We start from the raw sequence: 18,335 nt of genomic DNA, 5'->3' as shown, positions 1-18,335 counted from the left end.
GTGTGTGTGTGTCCTTAACCCTACCCGTACCTCCACAAGACATAGTCTCTCTAGGAAACTTTTTGTCCCTTAAGCCTATACCTGTGCCACTTATTTCCTGCAGGGACCCTGACAACCCCATTCCCTGTAGTATTTACTATTGCTACTCTAACAAATTACCGCAAGGTTGGTAGCTTAAAAAAACCCCACATATTTATTTTCTTACAGTTCTGGAGGCTGGAAGTCCAAACTGCGTCTGACTTGGCTACAGTCAAGGTGTCGGCAGGGCCCCGCTCCCCTGGAGGCTCCAGGAGAGAATCCACTTCCTCACCCTTTCTGGCTTTACGCACTGCCCACATTCCTTGGCTCACGGCCCCCTCCTCCGTCTTCAACGCCAGTGGCGTCGCACCTTCAAATCTCTCCCTCCCCTTCTCTCTCTGACCTCTGCTCCCCTCATCATCTTGCCTTCTCTGACTCTCTCTCACTCTTCTCTCACTCCCCTGCCTCCCTACAAGGCCCCCTGGAATCAGATTGGGTCTGCCCAAATAATCCAGGACAATCACCCCATCTCAAGGTCCTGACTCCACAAGTCCCTTTTGTCATGTAACATAATTTATTCACAGTTCCAGGCCTTAGGACACCTTTGGGGATGGGGGTTGTAATCTGTCTGCCTTTCTTCAAAACAAGAGATCCTTCTGTTTTCTTTCCCAGTACTCTGCCACCCCCTACACTCTATTTTATCTATCTCCCTTACCACATTCCATCAAACTTTATCCATCCCATGACCCAGTCTGTTTCCACCCTGATGGGCTGGGAAGCAAAAGAAAACTAGTACCAAGAGGTCCATGCATAATAATGGTCTTTTTGTACTGCCCCTCCCAGATCGTGTTTACGTTTTAACCCTTCTCTGATGCCTCAGAGAAGGGAATAGTAACAGGGCTTCTAGGTACTCCCTGAGGAGGTGGTGCCTCTGGTGTTTTAGGGCCCCCTTGATTGTCCCTCAAAGCCTGGAGGTTATGAACTTTCAGAGGAACAAGACACTATGGTATAGTTACTTGTTAGGAGCTTGGGCTCTGGCTTCAAATTATGTGGAGTTTAAAGCCTTTTGCTGTGATGGATGAGCTGTGTGATCTTGGGCATGTTACTATACATCTCCACATTAGTTAAAATACAGGCCAAGATACTGTCACAAAAATACCTCAAAATATAGTGAGTCAAAAATAGATAGATGTTTCTTATTTACATAATATCTAAAGATAGGTTTAGGGTAGGCACGTGGCTCTGTCCCATAAGCTCATCCAAGGACCAGGTTCCTTCTACCTTGCGCTCTGCTCTCCCCCAGCTTACCGTCCTCGCTGTTGTGGAGAGTTGGCTCACCACGGCCCGTCCTTGTCTGAGCATGGGGACAAGGAAAAGAGGAAGCAGTGGGCAAGCAGCTTCCTTTTAAGGATAGAACCCTGAAATTGCAGATGTCAATTTTATTTTCTACTCCCATCCAATTGGCTAAAATTTACTCACATGGCCACATTAAACTGCAAGGTGGCCAGGAACCCAGTCAAAGTGTATGGGGTTCTATTACTTAAAGAAAGGAAGAAAAAAATGGAAATTAGGAGTCTCTGCCACATTCTCTGCAGCTTAGTTTTCTTATCTATAAAATAAGAACATCATTTTGGCGATTAAATGTAATACATAGAGAGAGATTAGAATATTTGCCAAACATGTAAGAGTTCAACAAATGCTAGTTTATATTACAGTAACATATGAGGGGGGAATCCCCCAAACTGGAATTATCTCCTGGAGGGTGGGCCCCTTGTAGTACAGGCTTCCCCCACTAGGTGAGTGTTCTAGGAGCCCATCTGTCAGTGTACCAGCTGGCGTTGTTGTGAGAGGTTGTGTTCACCTTCCGTGAATTTTTTTTGAAGACTCAACACATTTGCCCATTTCATGATGGGTGATTTATGAACCCACCTGCTCACACCACGCTGAGTGTTCAGCAGTTTTTGACCCAAAATAGCATGAGCCCTGTGCCCCACCCTCCCTGTTTACCCAATCTCACCCTGAACAATGTTATTTTTGTTTCCCCAGATGAAAAAACTCCTTAAAGTCCCGAAAGGAAACATTTTGCCAATGTAGAAGAGGCGAAACAAAAAAAAAATAGCAGAAGTACTAAAAAGCATCAAAATCAACAAGTTCAAAAACTGTTTTGAGCAGTGAAAAAAACATCTCAATAAGCCTAGTATATCAAATAGAGAGTACTTTGAAGGTGACTGAAGTTGAAACATGTAATAATAAATACACAATTTTTTATAAATAAATTCTGGATTTTGGGGTTCTCCTTCATAGGCCTCTCCCTCTTCCCCTCCATGATTGGGTCTGAATGCCTGCCCCAAGGTAAATGCATAGCATGAGTGACCCAAGGATGCTGGAGTCTGTTCCAATTGGTATTGGCCCCCTGGGTGCGTATGGCCTGGCTGGTTTAAAGGTGCAATTTAGGGTACACCACCTGGCACCCACACAGAGCCTGGCTCACCCAAAGTGCTGAACAAACATGAGATGTGACGAATTAAATAATGTCTTTATGAATGTGAGGTAAGTTCAGCCTGAGCAGGAGAGTTGGGAAGGAGAGAAGCCAAAGAAAGGGAATGATGGGGAGGAGGAAAGGAAGGCGATGGAGGGAAAAGAGGGGATTTTGTGTGAATTAGAAAAAGACTTCCGTTTCTCAAGACACGTGCGTTACCCTCGCCTGTCTCGACATTGTGATGGGACACATGCCTGGCCTGCTGCCTGCTGCCATGTGACGGTGCTCCCTGGAGTCGCTCAGTTTACAGCCTGTGCGACCCATCCCACAGAAGCCATGCAAAGGTCACAGGACGGGGGATAGTCGGGAGTAAGAAAGCAAAGCCACATTGGTACGAAGTACAAGACCAGAGATTGGAAACAAAGGCGATGTTTGGACAGATTGTGTTCCCCCAAATTCATATGTTGAAGCCCTAACCCCCACTGTGACTGTGTTGGGAGGCAGGGTCTTCAGGGAGTTAGTCATGGCTAAATGAGGTCATGGGAGGGAGGCTAATCGAATCTGACTGGTGACTTCATAAGAAGAGGAAGAAATACTAAGATCTTTCTGTCCCTGTGCACGGCAGAGAGCAGGCCGTGGGAGGGCACAGTGAGAAGACAGCCATCGACAAGCCAGGAGAGGCTCCACTAGAAACCACCCCCGCAGACACCTTGATCTTGAACTGCTAGCCTTCAGAACTGTGAGAAAACAGATGTCTACTGTCTAAGCCACCTGGTCTGTTGTTATGGCAGCCTGGGCAGACTAATACAGCGGGAAAAGGGGAAAGGTTCACGACAGAACAAAGAGAGCAGAAGCCGGAGGCAAAGGAGAAGCAGGAGAGAGAGAAGGTTCCGTTCTTTACTTCATACTGGGCATCTGGGACTTCAAGAGAGAGTTTTTTAATGACTGATAGTCCTGTTAGTTTGGTCCAGTCTTTATAAATAAGGCACTACTGCCACCTGGTGGGAACATACTTAACCCAGTAATTTATTCTCTCCACAAGCATCTATTGAGTGCTTTCTGTGTGCAAGGAAGCATGCTAAGCTAGTATTAGTGAACGACTGACTAACACATACTATTTGCTGAGCTTTGTCCTATGCGCTTTACATAGAAAAATGATTAAAGCTTCACCACAATCCTCTGGGTATTATTATCTCTGTTTATGTAGGAGGAAACAGATACCAAAAAATTCAACAACTTGCCCCAGAGGCTATATAGCTACTAAAAGAGAGTCAGATCTTGATCCAGGTAGCCTGGATCCTGGCCTCTTCACAGATGCATTCCCTGTCCTTACAGCTTCTTTCTAGTAAGAAGTAAGTAACCAGTTTAAAGAAAGTGTGTAAAATATTAATAATTTGAAATGACAGCATGTGACGTGATGAATTAGAGTGTTTGGGAGGGGACTGAGCCTAGAGCAGGGTCACTTTTAGGGAGGCTCGTGAACTTGGTGCAAGATATGGGCAAGGGACTCAAGCAGGCTGAAGAGTGGGGCTGAAAGGGAAGGGACAGATACCGGACAAAGAATTAACAGGCAGTGGGACGAGTGGGGCCAAACAGTGCTTAGCTCGGGTGCTACCCCATTCTGTGTGTTTGTGTTTGAGGGTTATTCCTGAAGGATTCTGTTTCTGATTTATCATCACAAACCTTCCTCTGCAGCTAAAAGAGGCCACATTCACCTGACTCATTAGGGTACTGGCCCAGACTGGGAGGGTTTTAAAAAATAGGAAGTCCACATTTCACAGGAGCTGTTTCAGCAAGAGGGAGAAGGGAGGGTGGGAAAATAAGGGGAAGGCACAGCAGATGAGGGGGGAGAGAGAGAGACAGAGAGAGAGCGAGGGAGAGAGAAACTATAAAGCAGTGCTATCCAGTAAGCAAGCACTGGTCACTGTTTAAATTGTAATTTTAACAAATTAAATTAAATTAAATTAAATTAAAAATTTAGTCCCTCGGTTGCACCAGGCACATCTCAAGTGCTCAATAGCCACTGGTGGCTGATGCTACCGTGATGACCTGCATGGATACAGAACAGTTCCAATATCACAGAAAGCTCCATTGGACTCCTTTCTCGTGGACGATGGGGCGATGGGGCCTCCCCAAGACAGAGCTGGGCGTGGGTCACCCAGAGACCATCTCACAGTGGGAAGTCTGCAGGTCAGTGACCGTCAGAGAGCAGAAGTGAAACAGATGGTGCCTCTCCTTCCTGCTGACTGTCCCCCAGCAGGCTGAGATGTTAAATCACATAGGATTGGCTCATTTTGGGGGGTGAGGTGATGAAAGTGAAGGGGGGCCTTGTTCCCCCCTTCTTCAGGGTCCTGGAGCTGGTTATAGAGTGCTATTGCTCATACCTTCCAAAGGTCTCCTTCTCAGTGTCCACATGGCGGGTGGTTAGATAAGGCAAGAACCACCTCACCTACCAACCTCCGTCTTGCTCAGGGCCTTTGCTCATAACTGATGCTCCATTAAATTATCCAGAAGCTGCCTGCAAACACTCATGTGGGCCTCTGGGCCCCTATGAAGATCTGAAGGTGTTTAATAAAAGCTCTTTTTTTGTGTCTGTGTATGACAGTCATGCTTGTTTGCTCATATGTGAGCCTCTGATTTCCTAACATTAATTTTTCTACTTGTGGTAAACTGGAAGAGATGGGTTATGTAGACAGGCAATAACCAGCTGGTAATATTAAGTTTTCATTTAGGCTAGATGCTAAAGAGAAGCTTACTAAAGCCCACAGACACAAACACACAGAATGGGGTAGCACCTGAGCTAAGCACTGTTTGGCCCCACGCGTCCCACTGCCTGTTAATTCTTTGTCCGGTATCTGTCCCTTCCCTTTCAGCCCCACTCTTCAGCTTGGTTGAGTCCCTTGCTCACATCTTGCACCAAATTCATGAGCCTCCCTAAAAGCATCCCTGCTCTAGGCTCAGTCTCCTCCAAAACACTTCGCAGTGAATTCAGTCAACAAATATTTATTGAGCATCTACTGGCCTCAAATTATTATAGTCCAGTAGGGAGATACAGTGGCATAAAGAAGGAGACCTAAACATATAGACACAGAGCGGGATGTATCTGTTGGTTAATATTCCTTTGGTTGTACGTAACAGAAACTCCAGCTGGTATAAGCTGCAAAGGGGAATTCTTTCGCTCATGAAGTCCAAGAGTGTATTTGAAGTTAGGAGGCGTGTGATCCAACAGCTCACACAACGGAGGCAGCAGAAACATTCCCCACGCTCTCATTTCTTCCTGGCTCTCTGCATTTTGGCTTCCTTCTCAGGCACCACGGGAAGATAAGAAAACTTCACGCTTGCAACGGACCTGTGTGTGTTCCTCTGCAGGAGTTCCTGCCACGTTCCAGGGTGCACTCTGATTAGACAGGCCTGGCTCACAGCCTTACCTCTGCACCGGGGCTCCTCAGTGCTCTGATCAGTGAGACCTGGGCCCCAGGAGCTGCCCCTGAAATGAGGTGGATCACAGAACTATTGCCAGAGGAGAAGAAAAACTAGAAGCTAAGTAGACAAAAACCAGCAAACGTCTCAACAGTATGCGCATGACCTATTGAAAACCTGGAGAAACAGGTGCCCAATGCTGCGTTCACGTCGTGGAAGGTTGAACAGCAGAGCGTAAGTCTGAGTTGACTGTTGAGAAGAGAGCAGGAGTTTGCCATACAGACAGGGAAAGGGGGGGTGGCCCAAGCAGTCCCAAAAGAGGATGAACTGTGTGCCCATATTTTTGTACCAGGCAAAATCTTGATAAAAAGCCAGGCTCTAGGGACATAGTGCTGCTTTTAATTCCAATTCTGGAACTGGCTAGGTGCATAATCTCGGCGGTTTATTTAACCTTAGGTTACTTACCACTTAACTAACTTGGTTACCTAACCAGGGCAGAGCTCATGCCTCAGTTTCCCCATCTGTAAAATGGGGAAAGTAATAGAACCTACACCACAAGTTATGATAATTAATTAAAATGTTTCTAAATGTCTAAAGCAGTTAATAGGGCCTAACACATAGAAAGTGCTAAAATATATATATATATATATATATAGATAGATAGATAACATAAAATGTCTTTATTGATTAATGCTTGCTATAACCTAGTTTAAAATAATGGCTTACAATGACTTTGTATAATGCAGTACAAATTTGGTTTTAAAAAATCGCAACAAAAGAAAAATAAAACTTGACCTTTCACCCGACCGTTTACGGAGTTGACATTAAATGTCATACAGAATCCCAATCCTTCTAGTATGTAAACCCCCCTCTCTCCAGTCAGACTGTTGCAAGCTGTTATCCCACAGTTGCACATTTTATACAAAATGTAGTTTCTCTTTCCGGCTTTTGTTTCCTAAGGGCTAATCTTACAGACTTATTTTTGCAAAATGTTGCTTAATTTAGCCCACGCAGCCTTATGAGACAACAACCTGAGACAAACAATCACAAAGGAAAAGAACTTAACAGAATGTATGCACTTTGCCTTGTGTTCATTTTGTCAAGTTTGGGCTCTGAAATCGGATCCATAGTCTTGTTATTCAGAGTCTGCGACTTACATGTTCTTAATTGATTAATTAATTAATGTGTACACCTTAAGAGGCTTTAGACAGATGTTCTCATTATATTTCAGTCTTTGGAAACCCTCCAATCTCCACCCTTAAGAAACAATGGCTTTCAAAATGGTCTAAGCAAAAGGAAATATATCTTATTCGCAATGTTTTGTGCGGTAGGGAAGAAAGGAAGTTAGAAAAAGTCCTGTGGGGAGGCCAGGGCACTGGGCAGTGCTCACAAAGGATGTGCCCTGCGGCCCGCTGCCTGTGTCCGAACCGCAGCTCTGCCCCATCCACACTCAGTAAATTGAGCGAGTAACTGATCAGAGCCTCCGTGTCCTCCTCTATAAAACAGGGGTGGCGATAATGTCTATTTCACGGTACTAGCCAGTCCCCAAGAAGTCCCCAGTCCCCCCAATGATCCCCACCTCCTGGAGCTCATAGATGGACATTCTCCATCCTATTGTCTCAGGGTCGGTCTGTGTGACCGACTGAAAATGACAGGAGTGGTGGTAGGTCACTTTCAAGGCTCAGTGATGCTTGTTGAAAGCTGGAAAGACAGCTTTCCAGCGGCTGGTAGTGTCTCCACTGCTAGCGGACCCCAAACCTCAGTGCATCCTGTCCTGACCACCAGGCCGGGGTGAAGCGGACGACCCCCGGGCACATCGCCCTCTTGTGTGGAATGTGACGGCTTGTGTTTTGGAAATGCATCTGAGGGTTCAAAGGAGCGTGAGTTACTTCTCTGAATCTGCTGTTGGTATCTGAATTTGCTCTTAGGCATCAACTTCACTGGAAGCATTTCCCCTTCAATTGCCCATCCAAACCTGACACGCTGATTCAGGAGGGCTTTCCAGAGGGGGGTGGACACGTGCGCCCAGCAATCACGTGGGGGCAGGCGGAATACATGAAGTCTCTGGCTTTATTTGCATGTCCGGTCCGTGTCACAGGGGTGGCTTGTGACAGACGATCGTGAACAACTGTATTTTGTTCTTCTGTTGTTCCTTTGACTTTTCTCGGTGGGCTAGTATTTTCTCTGTCTCTGGGGAAACCCTTCTGCAGGCTCAAGACTTTTCTAAGCCCTCAGGCCCACATGTCACAGACGGCAGTCTCCGTGCAGAAGGTAGAATGCGAGCACGAGTGAGCCACGAGAACGTGCAGAACTAAGGGTTCTCCTGCTCCAAGGTGAGGTGGGAGTGTTGATTTAACAAACACAACAACACTGTGGTCAGCAGATCCGATCTGACAAGGCAGCCCCCCACCCTGACCACCGCCATGCAAATCAAAATTATTAAGACAGTTACTTAAAATAACAATGTATATTCATTATCATTGACAATGGACATTGCCTTCCATGTATTTTGTGCCTTGAGATACTTGTTAATTATGCTAACACTTGTAGAGAATTTGTTAATAATCAAATAAACATTTATGGAGGGTGTGCCCCCAATTTCTACTATTATTGGTTAGCAATACAAAAGAATTAGGGACCCTTGCATTATGCTTCCACGCAAGCCTCACTGCTTCCAGGAAGGTGCCCACTGGCCTCTCCATCGAGCCTCTACAGCGTGTGTGGAATGGTCCACCTAAATACTCTTTAATTATTCAGTTTTCCACACCGCTCTTCCGTGGTTTCATTTGATGGTCTCCATTTCCCAGTGAGTTTATGAATGTCCAGAGGACAAGCAGGCATCCATGCTGCCTGTACCTATGAGAGGTGTCTGGTAACACCCCGGAGTGGTGGTAATGCCCCGGAGTGGTGGTAATACCTGCCATGAGGGCCCACTTCAGACCTAAGGTTTGTTCTGCAGTTACTCCTCTCCAGGTGAAGGGGTGGGAGTTGAAGAGAGAGCGGAAGGAAAGATGGAAACACTCAAAAGAATCTGGGAGATTTGCTGTCACATTTCTTACAGAGAAGAAATAAAAGCCAAATCTATCACAGAAGATAACTTGATTTCTAGTTTTATACAATTCTGGCCAATGATTTCTCTCAGAAATGAAGAGGACGCCTTTGAGGAGAGAGACTGGGAAATTCTGGGACCCACATCCTCGTCCACCAGCACCAACCTCAGCATCCATGCACATCTTTCCTTTCCGCCACTTTCCTTCCTCCCTCCCTTCCTTCCTTCCTTCCTTCCTTCCTTCCTTCCTTCCTTCCTTCCTTCCTTCCTCCCTCCCTCCCTCCCTCCCTCCCTCCCTCCCTCCCTCCCTCCCTCCCTCCCTTCCTTCCTTCCTTCCTTCCTTCCTTCCTTCCTTCCTCCCTCCCTCCCTCCCTCCCTCCCTCCCTCCCTTCCTTCCTTCCTTCCTTCCTTCCTTCCTTTCCTTCCTCCCTTCCTTCCACCCTCTCCTCCCTTCTTTGATTCCTTTCAACTGGATCATTTGGGTTTGGTTTTCTATTTTTATTTTTTGGTGTTGAGTTGTGTGAGTTCTTTATAAATTTTAGATATTAACCACTTAACAGATGCATCATTGGTGAATACATCCTCCCATGCAGTGGGTTGTCTTTTCATTTTGTCTTCAATTCCTTTCTATCAACTAAAGACCTACCACGTCATGGGTGCGGAGCTGGGTGCTGTGGGAGAGGGAAAGATGCTGCAAGGTATGTCTGGGAGAAGCCTGCCACCTAAAACTCCTTTGGGAACAGAGAGAGGTTGGAAGACACATAGAAACTAACTGGAAGGACAAGAAATACACACGGGTGATTCTCCTGATTTGCAGTGATTATGTTCTCTGAAGTAGCTCGAACACTGAATTAGCAAATCCTGAACTACTGCTCCCAGGAAAAATACAGAAGGGTCCTGAGAACCCCTGGCACCAATATTTTCATCAACCGACCAATGCATAACTGTGTTTTACATGCGTTTCTGTCTAGAGACACCTTATTCAATATATAGCTGACTCATTAACACTAAAGACACCGCTAATAGCACTGTGACTCACGCCTGAACAAAACCTACCCAACACGCGTATTATCTCTGTAGGCACTTCACAGCACTCCCACGCTTGGGAACCCTACACAGCACTCCACTATTTGCTTGGAGGGTATTTTAAACAGCCAAGTCATTAACAAGAAGCTCAAAAATGTGAAAAGCAAGACCGCAGAAAGGACACTTGTTTACATTATAAGAAGCATAAACAAGAAAACTGAGCAGCTGGGACGGCGAGCCTCAGGCAACTCAAAGTTTCCTCAGCTCTGCCCGTGTCCACAAATGACCAGGAAGGGCTGCAAGTATTGGTTTCAGGGTACCACATAAATTTTAGCAAGTGGAAAAATTCACAAATATGAAGTCTGCAAGTAATGAGGGTTGACTGTATGTGTATATATGCACACACATGTATACATATATACAAATAGGTGTGTATACAAAGTTCCCACTAAGAAAAACTAAGGACCATAAGAGGAAGGAACAAACACTGTGAAAACGTGCATGGAGAATGGGGGCAGGGAGCAGAGAGGAGAGCGGTGAGCAGGGAGGGCCTCCCAGCATCGGGACCTAGACGAGCGAAGTGAGGTGTGTCTGAGAGAAGGGACAGGGTGGCAGGAGAAGGAGCCCGGAGGAGGCAGCTTGGAAGGAAGGTAGAAGCCAGGTCAGGAGGCACGTGGTGGTGCGTGACTCAGCTTGAGAAATACTGAGGCACACACACCTGCGGGGAAGGCAAGAGGAAGTCCACCACGTGAGTCTCTTACCGGAGTCTGCTCAACTCCAAATACCGAGTAAGAGAATCTTTTTATACGAAGTGACAAAATAGTAGATAGTTCTCCAAACATGAATTTGTAGATGAGAAGAATGTTTAGGAGGAAAGCCTTTCAGGTTGGTCTTTGCTGAAAACATATTTCACAAGTAAGTAGCAACAACCTGGTCTGTTGGCAAAACAAGAAAAATTGGGTTCAAAGCCAATTAACATGAGGCAGAAATATTGCTTTTGAAAATGAGGTCCTGTAGATACTTGTCAAATTCCACTCATGCTTGAGACAGTCAGAACAAAAGATGTAACCACCTGCGCTGATAAAATACTACAGGCCACTTAGTAGGACAAATATAAGTAGAGCTGGAAACTTGTCAGAAAAAAACCAGTATGGCTGAGCCTGGCACTCAGGCTCACCTAGACAAGAAAAGAGTGGCTAAAAGAAACAAGCATAATCTAGATCGGCAGCTGTAAATAAATTTTTTCTGGTAACTTGAGAACAGCTTCCCTCCTTGCTTGGTCTACCTTTCCCCAACTCAACCTGGCGGATTGATGGGTTTATGTCCACGACTATGGAACCCGGGTTATTGCAATTGGTGAATTTTGGGTTGGTGCAGAGGCCCCAAACAATGGGTTTTGGCATGGGTCCAGCTGTCCAAACTTCAGAGTGGCACGTCAAAACCTGGCTATAATGTGTTCTCCAAAAGACATGTTCCCGAATGCCTGTGGCAGCACTATTCATAATAACCCAGAACTAAAAGACATTCCAGTGTCCACCCACAGTAAAGTGGGTAAGTAAACTGTGGTATTCCCATACATGGAATGCCATGCACGCATGAGACTGCACAACCCAGAACCACACACAGTGACTTGGAGGCATCTCGCAAGCATAGTGAGTGAAGAAGTCAAGCATGAGAGTGCCTACTGTACGTTTCCATTTGTGGGAAGGCAATACAAATAGCAAAACAGATAGAGGTCAAATGTTATCGGAAGTCAGGCAGTGGTTATTTATCCCAGGGAGTGAGATTTCCAGAGCCTGGAAGGGGATGTGAGGGGGCCCCTAGGGGGCAGTGGTAAGGCTCTGTATCTAATCTTGGTGCTGATGGTGTTACTAGTCTGAAGTCTGTGTGCCCGAAGCATCAAAAGGTCAAAACGCAAAATGTCAGGGTTTGGAGTAAGGAAAGGTGTATTGATTGAGAAGGTGCCAACCAAGAAGATGGGAGCCCTCATCGTTCCTCCAATCCATCTTCCAAAAGTACAGAGTTTAGGCTTCTTATATGGCCTGGGAAAGGAGACTGGGGAGGAGCTGTTTTTGGAAAACCCAAGCTCCAGCAGAATTTCTCTAAGGATTAGCACATCTCTGTGCAAGCCAAGGCAGGTGTTATTCTCCTGAGGGCCACGGGAACAGCGCAGGCTTCAACAGGATGGAGTCAGAGAGGCCGAGCATTTCACTCTGTTACAATTGCACTGCGTGTTCACTTTATAAAGTTCAGTGAGCTATACACTTATGATACGTGCATGTTTACGAACGGATAGTATGCTTCATTAAAAGTGTTTTTAAGGTATTTGCCATTAGCAACAAGTTGATAGAGCATTCTCTGTCACAAGCAAACATATTGTCTGGTGACACTGGAGGACGAGGGGCTCAGGAGGTGGCTTTCTCTTTGCCTCCAAGTCAACACGGAGTAAAGCACTGAGTAAAAGGATGCCTGGAACCTCATATCAAATCTCATTCATTCATTTACACATTGGTTCATTCATATAACGTGCTCAGAGAGGGAAAAGGTGCCATCTGGGATTTAAGAACACTCCTGCTGGTAGGGGAGACTGACCAGCAAGCTGGCAATTACGCAGGGTGGCAGGTACGGGGTTGGGGAGGATGTTAGGGTATTAAGGGATAACTGACTGGGGGTTCCAGAGCTGTGGACTTGGGAGAAGTTGCCCTGACACACTTGATTAACCCTTGCACTGAATTTCCGCCAATCCCCAAGGTATCCTTTGCGCACACAGATCTTCAGGGGTATTATTAAAATGCAGATTCTGATCCAGTTGCATGAGATCTACCTGCATTTCTGATGGGGCTTTTAGGAGACACTGAAGCTGCTAGTGCTGTAGCCACTCTCTGTGGGTAAGAGAGGTCATGTGACCAGCAGTGATTTCTTGGCCTGGCTCCAACCCAGCACAGCTTGACAATCTATCTTGTTCAGGCTGGTCCCTCCCAAAGGTACACACAGAGAAACAAAAGACAGACCTGTGTGGAAGGAAACGCTGAGCCTGGTGAAGCTCTCCACCAGACCCTGCCTGCCGTCAACCATGGTGGGGACAGAGAGAGAGAAAGGAAGTGGGAGATGGGGGGCAGGCGGGGTCGGGTGTCACGCTAGTTTACAAAACTGGAAGAACTTTGACTTGTCATTGAACTTTCAACTTTTCATTTTTGGCCTGCCCAACTGCCCAACCTTTTCTTGACATGAAGAATAGACTAAACATGTAAATAAAAACATAAAATTCTCACACAAGCCAAAACAGATTTAACAGAAAAATAAAGAAATGGGTCAGGGTTGCCTCAACCATTTTGTGAGCTAAATGAAAAAAAAAAAGTGGCTGAAATCGTGTCTCACTCATTGGAAGGAGGACAGGAAGGGTGTCACATACAGCTTGTTCTGTTAGGGAAGGAACTTCTACTAGACTCGAGCCTAGGCTGCAGGGAAGGAAGGCCGAGTCTTGGGGGGAAGAGGAGGAACCTGCCAAGGAGCACTAGGGGGCTGGATGGGAGGTGGCAGCTTCCAGCCTGAGGAAGAGCAGCAGGAAGCAGACAGGTTGAGTTTCGTTGGACAAGTTTCGTTCAGCAGGGCCAGAGGGGGCCAGAGCTAGAGAGCCTGATGTCAACAGGAAGTCATGGGAGGTGGGTTTTGGTTTTGTTTTTAGATTTTGGTTCTGGTAACCTTTATTTTTAAAAATATCAATCAATACATTTTTTGGAATAGGTAAGATATTCACATACACCCAAATTCAAAAGGCTGAACAGGTCACTCAGTTGAAATAGCGACTTCTCACCTGTTTCTTAGCCACCCTACTTTTCCTCCCCATGGGTAAACCACGCCACGAGTTTCTTGAGAATTTTTCTGGAAATGTTTTACGTACATATGAGCAAACTGAATATATATATATATATACATATATATATAGCCTCCTCCCCCTTTTACATAAGAATAAAACGTCATCTATGACCTTATTCTGTCAAACTTTCTGACTACATTGCCTCTAATCTTTCCAGACAGGAGCCCAGTCTGTTGACTCCACCTCTTCACAGTTTCTCACACGCTGGGTGTCCTCTCCTGGCCCAGCTGGTGCATGTTCTTGGCTAAACCACCCCCAGGCAGTCACATCTTCTGATAAAAGTAGAGAATATGTACTGCAGATATTGGTGAGACCCTGAAGGGTTTAAGCAGGGCAGTGATGTGATTAAATTAGAAATAATGCTCTAGTGAAAAATGCAAGATACAGGGAAGAAGGACCTATCTGATAAACAACATTTTTCAAACTTATGTAATAGTCCCCAGTAGAGTGGTGCCAGATCGATAGACAAGGGTAAGTATGTACCTGGGCCCACACTGATAAAACCCTTCCACTGAGACCAGGCGTCTTAGTGAAGACTGAGTTTCCTGTGAATGACAAACCCAAAACAACACTGTCTTAAACAACACAGAAGTTTATTTCTCTCTCGAGAAAAAGAAATCCAACAGTAGGCAGTCTATACGGAAGTCCCATCATCACCAGAGACCCCGATACTCCCAGCTCATAGCCCCTCATATGTTGTGGCTGCACTGCCCTCAGCACATGGTTTCAACCTCAAGATACAGTGTAGCAGTTAGAGTACCAGCCATCAACTCTGCATTCCAGGTAATAGAGGAAGGGTGAAAAAAAAAGTCTTTTTTAAAGACACTTCCTAGAAGTTGTAATTGACAGTTTTACTTACCTTGGCCAGAACTTAGTTACAAGGCGTGACTGCAAAAAGGCTGGGAAATGCAGTCTTCTGGGAGGCAATGTGTCCGGCTAAACATCGAGAGTTTTACTGCTAAGTATAAAAAGAAATGTAGATATTGGGGAGATAACAATGGTCTCGGCCACACCAGATGTATATAATCTGGAACAGAAAGAAGAAAGGCAGGCCTGGCTGGTGTGGCTCAGTGGATTGAGTGCCAGCTTGTGAACCAAAGGGTCGTGGGCTTGATTCCCAGTCAGGGCACATGCCTGGGTTGTGGGCCAGGTCCCCAGTAGGGGTTGTACGAGAGGCAACCACACATTGGTGTTTCTCTCCCTCTCTTTTTCCTTCCTGTCCCCTCTCTCTAAAAATAAATAAATAAAATATTTTTTTAAAAAAAGAAGAAAGGCAGATTATTATGGAGTATATGAAGCATTGGACTAATTTGTGGGGTTCTGTACCCCCAGAATTATTCTTTCCCAAACACATCTCTGCTTCTGGCCCCTGGCCTGGATTCCTGCTACTATGTCTTCTTGGAAAGCTGCCCACCTCACATTCCCATGTTCAATTCTGCAGCCCCTATCATTTTTCCTATTATAACCTGCTCATTCTCCAAGCCCCATCCAACTGCTGCATTATTATTCCCTACCTCCCCTTGAGGGTTAGAACTTGTCTCTCTAGAACTTCATTTATAGTTCTCCTTGGGCCTTGGCCTTCATCTTAACATCATGCTGTCTCAGGTCATTGGTATAGCTGTGTGCTAGAGTGTAAATTATCCAACAGGTGGGGCAGAGCCTTCCCCAACTCTATTCTGGGTAGCAGCAGTGAGCAGAATGCCCTTAGTAAGCATCTGCAAGCTGCATTGACCCCTTGAAGAAAGGAAAGGTCTGTGTGAAGCAAGGGGAAAAAACCATGAAGTCTGTATACCCTTTTTAGGACAGTGTTAATGCATCAAATGCAACTTCCTGAATTTCCTAAATGTAAATGGATTTCAAAAACATAGGATCATTGCTAAAGTTGTAAGCCCTCTTTAGAGGCCCAATTCAGTGTGATCTGCTTCTTATTTCCCATATTTGGTTGTTGCTCATTTTCTAGGTCTTCCTGAAAACTCTTGCTACCAAAGAAGAAAAAATAAGTCTTAAAATTATCAAAATAAACAAAATAAAAGCCAACCAAAATAATAACGCTAGCTAACATGTGACAGATGCTGACCCTTTGCTGAGCTTAGTGCTAAGCATTTTATCTACATCATCTCATTTCAGCCTTTCAATGACCCCAGGAGGCCGAGGCATCTCATTTATCTTGAGGCGACTGAGGTCTAGAGGGATTAACTAACTCTTCCAGGTGAGCTGTAGAGCTGGAATACTTCCTGTTCATATAGCCCTGCAAACATATGTACTATTTCCTTTCATAAAGCTTTATATAAATAATTTTTTTCATCCTTGATAAAGTCTCCTCTCGTACATACCCTCTGATATCATGCTCATTTTATAGAAGCAATGGATAGTTTCATTTAAAAAAAATTACTCTCAAGCCACCATTGCATATCAGTAACACCCCCATCATTTGTGAGTTGCTATGTTGTACACTATATTTGGGGGGTCAGTGGTATCAATTCTATTGCGTCATACTTGTCACCCTCTATTTGAGGGCACCTAGAACACTTTTCGGCTTCAAAATTGTTTACAAATATCAATCCTGTCATGATTTAGGCTCTATGAAATAAAGATGTATACAGATGTAAGGTATTGGGTTTCATAGTTGGACATGTTTTTGCTTTATTTTCTTTTGTCTCGACATTTGGGTAGAATGATATCCTCCTTCTACCCAAATGTTTAGCATCTTTTTCTGTTGCTGGAGCCAAATGTAATTGTTAGACCACTCTGATACGGAGTGGAGCTGTGCAACACGCCAATGCTCAATTCCTCAGCTATCCCCCATGCTTTTTCAAAATCTTCTATTTCCCTTCTCTAGAAACCCTTTCACTTCTGCATCCCAACATGTTAAAGTTTCTTCTCCTTAAAAAAACAAGAAAAACACATTCTCAACGTCACATTCCCCTCTATCCCTCTTTTGTCTTCACTTCCCACATTGGCAGAGCATCCTGACAGAGCAGCTTATGCTCCATTTTGCCTCTTCTCTTTTATTGCTCAGCCCACTGCTTGTTGTCACACACCTTCAACTAAACCACAAATGTCAACAAAACCACCATCCTCCCCACTGCCAACCCTTTGCCAAATCCAAATGAGACTTTTTACTCCTTATTTTAATGGCCTTCCAGGCTGCACTTGACATTGCTGGCTGACTCTTCCTAGTTTATTTCATAAGTTCCTCATACTCTAGTTCTCTCCACCCCCTCTCCCCCTTAAAAATTTCAGCTTTATTGAGGTATAATTGACAAATAACATTGAAGGTGATTTGATTGTGAAAGGATTCCTCCAATCCTCCAGCCCCCTTTTATTACAGGCCAGTGTTCTCCCAGCTTCCAATCTCTTCTCACAGCTCTTTACACACCCTCCCTGGGCTGAGCTTACCCACTGTCAAAGTTGCAGCCGCCACATTATGTGATGCTTTCACGTCAACTCCAAACTTCCCCGGGGCTGTGGACTCACAGGCATGCCAAGTGACTCATACACATCTCCACTTTGACCCCCATATATTATCAAACTTCCTATGTCCAAAACTTAGATCTTTTCTACCGAAATTTATCCTCTTTCTATAATTAATTACCCAGCCATGGGCACCAAAAATCTGAGAATCATTCTAGGCTCCTTCTGAGTCTGAGAATCCATTTATCTAAGTATACTTTCCAATCCTTCCTTCCTCTCTGTCCTTACTACCAGTATGAAATTTCCTTTGGTAGGCCCCAGCATCTTCTTCTTGGACTATTGTTAATGGTTTCTTAACTGTCCTGCCTTTTTGACTTTCATACCCATTCTCTGAATACTACAAGTGTTCTCTTGAAAACATAAATCTGACCATGTCACTCCTCTGCTTAAATTTCTTCCATGGGTACCACCCCATTCAGGCACTCCGGATTAAAGGCCCAGCTGCTTAAGGTCCTTGGAGACCTGTACTCTTCCATCCAGTTTCACCTCTGAGGTCCCATGGTAAAGGCCAGCGCCATCCATCAATCCTTCTTCACCTTTCCCGGGAGCTGAGCTAGATGTCCCAGCTCTGCATTCTCCTTGTGTCCAGCGCACACTCATATCACAGGACTCTCTCATTACAGCATATTGAAATAATCTTCCCACATTTTTAAGATGGGAATGTTGGTTTATTCTGTTTTAGATCTCCAGAGGCTGGAAATGTACATAATCAACACACAAAACAAACAAAAAACCCTTGTTGAACTGATAGAAATGAGCTCACTTTTTTTATTTTGCTGGATCACCAAGTCAAACCAGCAACAAAACAGGTCTGATAACATAAACCGTAACTTGGATTATTTTTTTCACACTAGCTTTTGTGATATTTATGAACATTTTCACTTGCGAGTGTATTTTTGAAGAAAAAACTTCTCCTTTGTCTCCCCGTCGGGGAATCGAACCCCGGTCTCCCGCGTGACAGGCGGGGATACTCACCACTATACTAACGAGGA

At 45.0% G+C, this 18,335-nt stretch overlaps 1 non-coding gene across 1 annotated transcript; it reads right to left on the bottom strand.

Annotated features, from left to right (window-relative positions):
• Window positions 1-18,263: 18,263 nt before the first annotated feature.
• TRNAD-GUC (transfer RNA aspartic acid (anticodon GUC)) lies at window positions 18,264-18,335 on the bottom strand. Its single transcript has one exon. It is a non-coding gene; the product is annotated as a tRNA-Asp (tRNA).

The sequence above is a fragment of the Desmodus rotundus genome, chromosome 3 (genome assembly GCF_022682495.2).
Source record: "Desmodus rotundus isolate HL8 chromosome 3, HLdesRot8A.1, whole genome shotgun sequence".
Taxonomy (NCBI): Eukaryota; Metazoa; Chordata; class Mammalia; order Chiroptera; family Phyllostomidae; genus Desmodus; species Desmodus rotundus.
Note: the sequence above shows the minus strand (reverse complement) of the source record. Positions and strands in the feature narration are given on the sequence as shown.